This window comes from Emydura macquarii, unplaced genomic scaffold (genome assembly GCF_026122565.2).
Source record: "Emydura macquarii macquarii isolate MOO-44397 ecotype Brisbane River unplaced genomic scaffold, CSIRO-AGI_Emac_v2 contig_2205, whole genome shotgun sequence".
Classification (NCBI taxonomy): Eukaryota; Metazoa; Chordata; order Testudines; family Chelidae; genus Emydura; species Emydura macquarii.
In genome coordinates, this window is record NW_027132342.1 from 28427541 (window position 1) to 28438347 (window position 10807).

A 10807-nucleotide genomic window follows, 5' to 3' on the forward strand; every position below is an offset into this window, starting at 1 on the left:
TTTTTTTCAGCAGTGTTACATTGTTCACTCAAAGTTAGCTTGTGATCCATTATGACTCCTAGATCCCTTTCTGCAATACTCTTTCCTAGGGAGTCATTTCAATTATGTGTGCAGCTGATTGTTCCTTCCTAAGTGGAGCACTTTGCATTTGTCCTTGTTGAATTTCATCCTATTTACTTGAGACCATTTCTCTAGTTTCTCCAGATCATTAGATATTTTAATCCTATCCTTCAAAGCACTTGCAACCTCACTCAACTTGGTATTGTTCACAAACTTTGTAAGTTCACTGATGAAGATATTAAATAGAACCAGACCCAGACCTGGTCCCTGTGGGACCCCACTTGATACGCCTTTCCAGCTTAACTGTGAACCACTGCTAACTACTCTCTGGGAATGGTTTTCCAACCAATTATGCACCCACCTTACAGTAGCTCCATCTAAGTTGTATATCCCTAGTATGATTATGAGAAGGTCATGAGAGACAGAATCAAAAGCCTTACTAAAGTCAAGATACACTACATCTACTGCTTCCTTGCCTCACCCACAAGGCTTGTTATCCTGTCAAAGAAAGCTATCAGGTTGGTTTGACATGCTGACCGTTACTTAACAATTTATTATCTTCTACGTGTTTGCTAATTGATTGCTTCATTATTTGCTTCCTTATCTTTCCAGGTTCTGAAGTTAAGCTGACCAATCTGTAATTCCCCTGGTCCGTAATGGGAAGTCTAAGTACTGTGTGTCTTGGAACACACATTAAAATAGACTTGGCATTAACTAAAAGCCACTATAATAGTTTGCTTGTAAACAAGTACTGACCCATGGATACTATCTGCCTTTTGACTGCTTGATTATGAAACCCTTAAATAAAAACTCTCCTAAATTTTATGGTGGAATCAGACATCCCAGCACTACCACCCAAAATGATATCCCTTGAATACTGCCAAACCCAAACATCTAAAAAGCATGCAACAGCTGCCCAAAATCATGAATTACAAAAAAATGGGATATTTCTATCTTCTTTCTTTCTTTTTTTTTTTTTTAGCCTTTGGTGTTTGTGATTTCAAGCTTTTCTCCACAATACTGAAAGACAGAAACTTAGTTTAAAAATTAAAGCTGCATTTCTCACATAATAACAGGACTCTAGCAGCTGGGGCTTTATGGAAACACCATATATTGCAGGACACTCAATAAAATTGTGAAGGTGGACAACACAGTTTATTTATGTAGGGTTTGAATTGATATGTGTTATGAATTTGATACTTCCTATGTTGGCTGCTCACATGTTGATTCTTCCTATGCTGACAGATATTTCTGCTATGCTTTTGTGATGACCACCATCTTGATTGACACAGGGACCTCCAAGGCTAAAAACATGAGCCTTTACCGCTTAAATTAATGGAGTATCCCCTGTAGGTCAAAGCTGTACGTTTCATATCCTCTGTGGACTGGGCACTGAGAAGGACCTGTAACATACACTGAACAGTGAGATTACATTTGCTTTCTCTTTCTCCTGTTATTGTATTTCATATTTCATTGGTTATCTACCACTTTGGCTGTCTGGCATCATTACAGGGTACTGAGGGGGATAGTAGAGGGCATCCCTACATCAATATAGCACTAATGAATCCCCACAACAACTAAAGAATAGCCTCCTTTCCTCCTTTGGGATGAGTATTGGACAACCAATTGCATTGCAGAGAAGGTGGCTATGGACAGCAGGTACTCACTCTACGGCTTATCCCCTAAACTTCATAGAGCGCAGTCCTGCAGATCTCCAGCACAAAGCTTGGAGTCACAAGGGGGTGGGAGGATTGATAATGCAGAACCAGTACTTACCTCTCACTCGGAAGATCAGATACAATCAGGGTCCTCTCAGCTAGTGAAAAAGAAAGGAACCATCAGCCTCTTCATTTTCACATTGTGGTTCTGATTTTCATACAGTGAGGAGCCACAGTCCATGTGCATTTTTGCACCTACTTTTGCATATGCAAATAGATCTAAATACCCATTTTGCACATGTAACTCCCCAATTTGCAAACATGATGCAAAAGCAGGCGAAAGATGTGGATTTTGAGATCTGATATGCAAAAATATGCAGGCACTCAATTTCATGAAAAGCAACATTACAAGGATTCAGAAAACACACAAAATTAGCCAGTGAAAAGTTGCATATGGAATTTCGGGAACTGTTTTTCATCAATTTCATTCAACCTTTCATAGATGAAAATGTGATTGACCATCAAACTAGTGTTTAAAACAAACGTATTTCTTAATATAAAATATATTTTCATAAAGGACTAGATTTACTTTATAGACATTATCCAGTAAGAGGCTGTGTGAAGCCTTGACAATCCCAAGGGCACACTGGGAGCAGAAAGCTTTCATGCTCTCCATTATACCCTTTTGTAGAATACAATTTTATCTTCCCCCAGGCAGCTGGCAGACACAGCACAAAGATAGACTGTAAGTCAATGAGCTTACAATCAGAGTATAAAATGAGAGACAAGAAGCGGATAGAAGAAACAGTCAGGAGAGCACAAGGTAATGGTAGCATGCTATTGTACTTCAGTGATGCACAAAATAAAGAAATATAATTCATTAAAAATTAAACTGTTTCCATTGAGATGTGGTTGCTCAAGGAATATTTCTATTGATATTAATTATTAAAACCTGTTTTTACAGAAGCTCAATTTTGGATCTAAATTGGCAAATGTCTATTAGGTTGTGATTTTCAGAGGGAGAGAGGGGTTCAATTCCCACTGATTTTCAAATGCCAGAATTTACCACTAAACTTCTTATAAAAAATGACAATATATGGGATCTGCCTCTAGAGTGCACAGGTTTTGTTTAAGTTCAGTGGATAGCTTACGGTCCATAAATAAATTGCTTCCCTCCAATTATAATAAATTGTTTATAAGGCCAAATATGTACTGAGCATCCCACATCTTAATAAAACTCAATTTCTGTTTGGATCTTGTTATACAAATGTTTGATTTTAAATGGCCCAGCCACATAATCAAAAATGATAGTTCTGCTTTCCATCCTGGTTTTGTCAGAGGTAGGACAGACTACCACATAAGGCCAGCTATCACGAGGGTTCTCTCTCGATCCAATGGATTTTCCTACTTAAGGAGAAGCAAATCAAGCAAACTGGCCTGTGATATTTTCTGTAAAAGATGAGCAGTAGACACACATCTGGTACACAGGAACTTCCTCTAGCTATCTAGATACTTTTGGATTAGGAAGAATTACCAACAGTTTTAAAGAAAAATAATGTTATCAGCATCCACTGCCATTCTTTACAGTAACAGTAGTTAACACTGAAATCACATTTCCATTACAAACTTGCATATTCAGTGCATTGTAATAGCTCCTCCAATGACAAATCTTGGCAAACCTGGCCTCAGTCCAGAAATTCATTTCCTATATAAATATTTTCAGTCAATGAAAATGGATTACATTATAAAAGTATGCCTTTTTTATGAATTTGCACTTTTTTGATGCTCCCTTTAAGAGTGCAGCATTAAGAGAATGGAGTAATTTCAATGAGCCAAAGCTCCAAATGCAAAACTTGTTTCTACTTCTTAATAAAACAGATTTCCTTTGGCTTTAAGAACAGACACTCTTGTTACTTATATTATATAGGAATAAAGTCACAATATGGGCCAGATTTATCCAGTCTATACACAGCAGGTGCAAAATAGAGAACAAGGCTCAGTGGGACAATAGGAGTACATAAAGCAAGCACCAACTACCAGCATTAGCCATTCAAAGGGAACAGAGAGCAGGAGGTGCCATAGCCCTGCTTTTCCTCTGCACTAACCAGAGGAATTGGTCGGCTGATGATGGAAGCTCATGTATATATACTTTAATGGTGCTCAATGGCTGTGTTCCCTGGAAGTTCCCTGAAACATTGTACATCTCAGATACTTACTATCATGCCATATATCCTTCCATTAGATATGCAAAAAGATCCATACAGATAACTTGTTCATTATGGGCCTAATCCAAAGCCCACCCGAGTCAACACCGGGTCTTTCAGCTGACCTTAGTGAACCTTGAATTAAGCCATATAACAAAGATGGCAACATTTTCCTTTTGCTTTACCATCTCACTGGGTTTTGGAATTGTACAGGGAGCTACAGGTTAACTACTGCTGACTCATTCTAGCCAACCTGGTTCTTTGGACTCCACTCTGAATATTAGAGAGTGGACAGTAGTCTTCTGGCAGAGGGAGCAGGTATCTGGAGAGAAGGCTTAGGAAATAAACCTATCATCAGTCAAGCCTATGAAGAAGGCTTAGGTTGGCGCACATATAGTGTTATTTTGGAATTACCTTTCTTGCTAGGCAATTTTTTTTTTGACTCTACAGGGAGTATGTAACTTTTGTTTGTAGTTTTGTGGGGTATTGATTAATTTATAATCATCAGTTGCAGGTTTACCATTAGAAAATCATATACACAAGCTATTTATGGCAATACAAGATTTTTTTTCTGGGAAATATACGTTTCAGATATTTCAACATTGTCTGTTTACTTTTTACCTCAAAGAGAAATGGAAGTAGGAGATGAATCTACATACTCTGCCTGAATCTTTGGAAACTATACTGCAGAATTTATAGCACTCCTCATATCCAGAGCAGTCTAACATTTCATCTACATTTTCACAGACACAGTGTTTACCTGCTCAGGTAAGAGGAAGGAATAGTTACTGCTCAATGTAACACAAATCCTTTTGGAAAAGGATGGTTGAGAATGTACTCAGCACAGATCTATACCTGAATATAAATTGCTTAGGCAAAGGCACTCCAACTAGCAACTGTTGTTGTTGTGATGATGGAAAATTGAAGAGGCTAATACAGCTATAAACATTTTGCCATGTGTACCTCCAGGGTTTATCTACATCTCCATAATTTAGTCACTCTGGTGGTCTTTGTTGCTAGTTGGCATAATTCTTTATGCAGTTCAGAAAGCTTGTACAAGTCCAACGCTGAACAAAACCACTCATTTTAGCAAATTTGCTGTTGGGCTTTTGATGGTGGAGAAAATGGTCTGCTTGAAAATGAATGGAGCACATTTAACTAGAAGGCAAAAAATGATGCTGACATGATGCTATGATTTAAAGTGAAACAAACTTTGAGTCTTGTAGGAAACAGTACCATTTTTTAAAGTCAGCTGTTAACTTTGTTTGGTACACAGCAGCACTGAAGTAACCATGTCAGCATGTATTACACAGGAACTGGTTAGTGCACCAGGAAGAATCCTTCAGCACATTTAGTCATAACACATTGATTAGAGCAGTGCAACCTCTTCAAAGGAAACCTGAAATTGCATTAAATTCCACCTTAAAAATCATATTAAACCCATTCTTTTTTGGGGATCAAACTTAAGACACCTTAAGACACCTTAAAGGGATTTTCAGAAAGTGCTCTGTAGCCTCTTTCTATTTCTTCTTTTTTTTAAATATATTTTTATTTTGGTTTAGGTTCTATCACTCCCGCAAGGAAACAAGAGAACAACCAATTTCCCCAGCTCCCAATTCCTCTCAAACCATGCTGAGAGACAGACAGGGATAAAACATCATTTTTGTTTTGCAATGAAAAAGTAATGACATTTTTATGTGTATTATCAGAGGTGTTTCTGAGAAGAAATCTACTCATCCTCCATTTGAACTCTCCTGTTTGGGAATCTCAGCAAATCAGATGAATAGGATAATGTAAATCTTCCCTCACCCTGCCACCAACCAAAAAAACCCTAGTGGCAGCACATGGAATTTACACTTTATTGTCTTTGACATCCTGAAAAGTGTTGCTTTTTCATTCCCATGAATTGAAGCTGCTTTATCTCATTATAAAAATGAGAGAAATATGTCAAAGTATTTTTATATAAAAGCAAGGAAAAGTCACAGGATGTTACTTTTTCTTTATGGGCAAAGCTTTACCACATACAATAGTTTTATAGCTTCAATTTCTGTATCAAGCTTTATACATCAATGGATCAAGCTGAGAGAAATGCAACAGCAAGTATACAAACAACAGGCAAGATGTCAATTGATTTAAAACTGTGTGTCTAAGTTGAAGTCAGTGGAGTGACACTGATTAAATACCAATTGAAGATCTGGTTCTGTATACATAATGAAGAGTGGGTTACTTTTTAAATATCTGTCATAATATAGAGTGTAATTTGTAATAAACATATTCATTATTTATTTAATCTGTCAGATCAAATCCTGAGGTCCTTACACAATTTTTATTTATGCAAACTCCTGAAGTGAATAAGATTTTGCCTCAGTTAGGACTGAATAAAATCTGAATAATACTCTCAAAATATGATCCATGTTTTTTAACCTCAGTGTGTATTTTTAGTTGAGATAATCAAAAAGGGGGGTTTCAGCTCGCCGGGAAATTCTGAGATTTTGAGATTTGATATCATCCTTAGGCAGGATGAAAAGTGCTGCAATGGCTAGGTCCCCTTTGTGAAGCCACTTAGGCCCAGATTTTTAAAAGGTATTTAGGTGTTGCTGTGCTCAGCATTGAAATACCTAATTGATTTAGGAGCCTAATCTCATTTTTCAAAAGAGATTTAGATTCCCAAGTGCTTCAAACCGTTTTGAAAATGAGATTTAGTCTCCTAAATCATCTAGGCACTGTGATGCTCAGCCCAGCAACATCTAAACACCTTTATAAATCTGGGCCTAAAGAACTGTGTCAATTTTTTGAAAATGGTACTTAAAGGTATTTAGGAACCTAAAGATGCAGAGGGGTACTTTTGAAAATCCCATTGAAGCCTATCTGAACCTTAGACACTTAAATACCTTTAAAAATTTGACCCTTGAGCTCTTTTGAAAACATTACCCAAAGTCTAGAAAATGTATCATAGAGAATAACTGAGTTAGCATGGGAATTAATAAATAATTATGTACACTTTTGCCTTATACAATGTCTTTGTGGTCCAGTAACTGTATTCTGAAATCTCTTCTATCCTCTCTCTCAAACAAAAATTCATAGCAAACTCAGAATCTACTAGAAATTATTCGCAGCCCTGGGAACTTCTTCTTGTGTGTGGTGTAGAGTTCCATTCAAGCATTCATTCAGCAATTGTATGTGGCAGAGCTCAGCCATTCCAGTGCGTTATTGGTCAGAAGGTTGAGGGAGACCCATCCTCCTTCAAGGCAGTGGATGGGACATTCCTCCACAAAATGATCCACTGTTTGTATTTCTCCACACTCGTAGACTGCAGTAGCACAGAGATTCCAGCTGTGCATGCAGACGTTAAAGTACCCGACACCAGTCCACAGGTGGTTTAAGCGGGTCCACTCCCTTTGTGGCAGGCTGCAGCCTATGGGTGAGGTGGAGATGGGAGGCAGTTTTTGCCATCTGCCAGGGCGTTGTTCCTTTCTCCACTGGCTCATGACCCACTCACTCCGGCTTTGGCCATTATCTGCCTGAATGAAGGCCTGAGGCACTCTTATGAAAGGCCTGTGGCTCCTGAGGTGTTGAACCGACAGAGGCTGGAGGATCTTTTCATGAAGGGGGTGGAGCAGGCTGTTAGCAGCTTTGAACGCTGCCTGCCTGGTTGCAGCCAGCCGTCTCAGGTGGTGTGGTGGAACATCAGACAGAATGGGCAGTTTGTAAGATGGTGGGGGGCGTAGGCATCCGCTGATAATGCAAAGAGCAGCATTGAGATGTGGGTCCAGCTTAGATGTATGTGTATCCTGCCCCAAGCAGACATGCACTATTCTGCTGGAGCCTACACAAGTGCCAGAGCAGCAGAGCGCAGGGTTGCAAAATTCACACCCCAGTCATAACTGCACAGTCTCCTCAGCAGGTTGATATGGGCTGTCATTTTCACTACCACTCCATTGATGTGATGGCTGGAAAAAAGGGTTCTGTCCGGCTTTACCCCTAAATAAGTTGGGGTGCTCAGAAATGGCAGGGACGATCCGTGGAGTCGGATGATGGGTTCTTTGTTTGCCTCCCTGTTATTCAGGTGGAAGGCTGGGCAGGTTGTTTTTTGAATGTTAAGGCGAAGCCACCACTGATGATAATGGGTGTGCACTGCTTGGATGTCCCTTTTCAGTCTTGTTCTCCAAGGGAAAGGGGACCTGGGGAAGTCCCTGTTCCAGTCTTGTTCTCCAAGAAGGCAAGGAGTTGGATTTCTGGAGAGGTGGTGTACTCAACTTGAGTGGGCAAAGAGAGTGCTTGTGTTACTCAATAACAATCCCTTTGGCTAACTGTTCTGAAAGGGATCATTATATGCTTGAAGCATCATACTTGAAATATTTAGTCTCCCTCAAACCACAGACTTCTAAATCCTGGCAGGACTGATTCACCCCTTCATGCTTCTGAGCTAAATTTGTCTGTAGTTTACTGCATATGGGTCTTCTGAATGCTTAAAAACACAAGATCCTATCTGGCATGCATGGGTATTAAAGAACTCATCATATTGATCATACAAGCATCAGTACTGATGCATTTGGCCAAAGTGTCCTCTTTTCCCATTGCCCTACAGCGTGATGTGTACTGACTGGCTGCTGTCCATAGAAGACAAATACATGAAAAGAGGGATGCCCACTTCATAAGGCACATTCTTATGGCATAAGATCATGATTCTGTGGGTGTAACAGAGCAAAGGAGGATTCTGCTAGGAGCCAAGGAGTCAGCATAATGAACATATTAGGTAATATTAATCAGTAGAAGTCCCATGTTATTTATTTTTGTTTGTGAGCTCTCGCCATCTTTCCCCTCAAACCCACTTGTAACAGTGACTCCAGGCAAAGAACTTCTGAATAGATTACTGGTTTTGTCTCCAATTGCTATAACAAAAAGAGCTCCCCTTTCTTAAAATGGTTTTTAAAATGGCTAACGGAGGTTGGCAAAAATCACCAAAGTCTTTTGAGTGAAACAAAATCTAGTAATTTTTCCCCAAAGGGGGAAGAGAGTACAAGGCCAATGAGAGTTAGCAATGAAGTTTGGGAAATCAGAGATAACTAGAGCATACTTTTTGAACATCAGGCCACTTATTTAGCAAAATCAACATTTAGGCAGCTATCTTTAGATACCTGTTTCTGAAAATCTTAGTTAGAGACTCAGTGGTTCCTGAGACATCTCCAACCTTTTACATCCTTTGGGAAGCCTCTCTTCTACCTCATTACTGAAGCCCCTTCTCCAAGACAACAAGCCATATAGTCTACAAGGCAGCCAACATTTGTGCACTTCAGATTAAGGAGAGTTTGTATGTCATTCCTCAGTAATCCTAACATGGAATGTGTTTGGTGTTTGAATTTTGCCTTTACAGAAGAGATATAGCTTTAGTGGGGGTGTTTTGGATGGAGGAGGATAGCTGGACTGCAGTGTTTTACATGTAAGTTTGTGTGCAGTCAAATCCAGCCCTTTCTTATATACAGATTTCCACTTTCAGGTTCTTACCTATAATTAGTTTAAATAAAACCATTTAGGGTGGTCTGCCCATGTTCTGAGTTTTTACTGCGTGTCCTATATTGTCTCCTTATGGATAACATTGCTGCCATTAAGGTAAATGCATTACTCTGACTTTCCTTATAAAGCTCTCTGGGGCACTTAATGTCCGCACTCTGGGTGTGCATGTAGGCCAAGAGCAACTATTTTGCCTTTTTACCAATATTCAGGAGGCAGAAGTAATGGTAACATCCTGACATCCTGGGACTCTATTGCTATAATTATGTTTACCTGTGTTGGGAACATTCTGCTTGTAACATCTTGCAGTTTTGTTTGCATTTTGCCTGTAATATCTCATAGTTCAGTCTGTTGTTTAGAAATATTTTGAGGCCTTTTGTTATACAAACAACTGTCTGGCCCATATCTAAGAACATTTACTGTGAATGTGCTTTATTATTCTATGTCACTGGAATAGTCCATATTGATGGCTAATTCCACTTTAGTATTTTTAGGATTGTAATAACTTTGACTCCCCTCTTTGTCTGAAAGTATATATCATTTAGTTGGAATGTAATTCTAACTGGAAATTATAATTTTTGTTTTGAGCTTGTTTTTCTTTGAATTAGAAGTTAGTTCATGTGACTGAGGAATGAATGGTGTGTGTGTATTAATGAAGTAAAAGGTGGTAACTCTAAGTCTCCTTGATAACAAAAGGGAGTGAAGCAAGAGTTCATTGTAACAACTTCTATGATCCAGATGGCCAAAGAATGCGGATCAGGATAAACCCAGGTCCAGAGGAGTTCACCCCAAGGACAGGAACAAGACAAAGTGTGAAACAGGAACAAGGAGATAACAAACAGATGTCATGTTTGCAACATTGTGGGTCATTGATAATCACACTAGGATTCGGATACAGCATAACACAGCCACAGACCCAAAATGGGAACTGACCACTATAAAGATGGGGTGAAAAGATGAGAACTTTGTGTTTGTTCTGCAAACATCCAGGAGCATTGGATTCACAACCAACAGAGCCCGGCTCCATCCTCGTGTTCAGCCCACTTGGCCTGAAGGAGACACCAGAGTTATTAAAACATATGCAGGAGAAAAGACAATGCCAACTGGAATAATGCAAATGAATGTGGACTATAACAATAAGCAATGTTTATTAGACGTATATGTCATTGAGAAGGGGGGACTGGCCCTGTGGGGTTGTGAATGGTTACATGAGGTTCCTCTGAATTGCAAATCTATAAAGATACTGCAGTCACTTTCAGCAGATCCCACTAAAAGAGTTGAACAGAAGCTGGAAGGGATGCTGAATCAGGCATCAGGCATATTCAAGGGAGGGCTTAGGAACTCTAAAGCACATGAAGGCTAAAATAAACCTGG